This window comes from Penaeus monodon, chromosome 22, assembly GCF_015228065.2.
Source record: "Penaeus monodon isolate SGIC_2016 chromosome 22, NSTDA_Pmon_1, whole genome shotgun sequence".
Taxonomy (NCBI): domain Eukaryota; kingdom Metazoa; phylum Arthropoda; class Malacostraca; order Decapoda; family Penaeidae; genus Penaeus; species Penaeus monodon.
In genome coordinates, this window is record NC_051407.1 from 16,010,300 (window position 1) to 16,010,723 (window position 424).

The 424-nt window shown below is 23.6% G+C and overlaps 1 protein-coding gene across 1 annotated transcript in view; it reads left to right on the forward strand.

The window, feature by feature from the left end:
- LOC119587342 (extensin-1-like) overlaps positions 1 to 424 on the forward strand; it is a 16,953-nt gene that overhangs the window by 515 nt on the left and 16,014 nt on the right. The window lies entirely within an intron of this gene.

A 424-nucleotide genomic window follows, 5' to 3' on the forward strand; every position in this document is an offset into this window, starting at 1 on the left:
TAATATAAGAGATATAAGTGATATATAGATATAAATAGAAGATATATGATATATATAGAATGAGAATATATAATAGAGATAGTAGAAGAGAGAACTAGCAAGAAGATAGAGATATATAATATTATAGATATATAATATAGATATATAGTATGATAAGAGAGATAGATAATAGAGAGAGATATATGTAAGTAATATATTATAGAGAATGAATATATATAGTAGAGAGAAGAGAGAGATATATAGATATATAGATAGTAGAGATAAAGTAGATAGAGAGAGAAGAGAGTATGAGTATAATCGAGATATAAGATAAATAGAGAGAGTAAGAAATGATATAGAGATAGAGATTAGATAGTATAGATAGAGAAGAGAGAGATATATATATAGAGAGATATATAATAGTAAGAGAAGAGATTATCGAGAT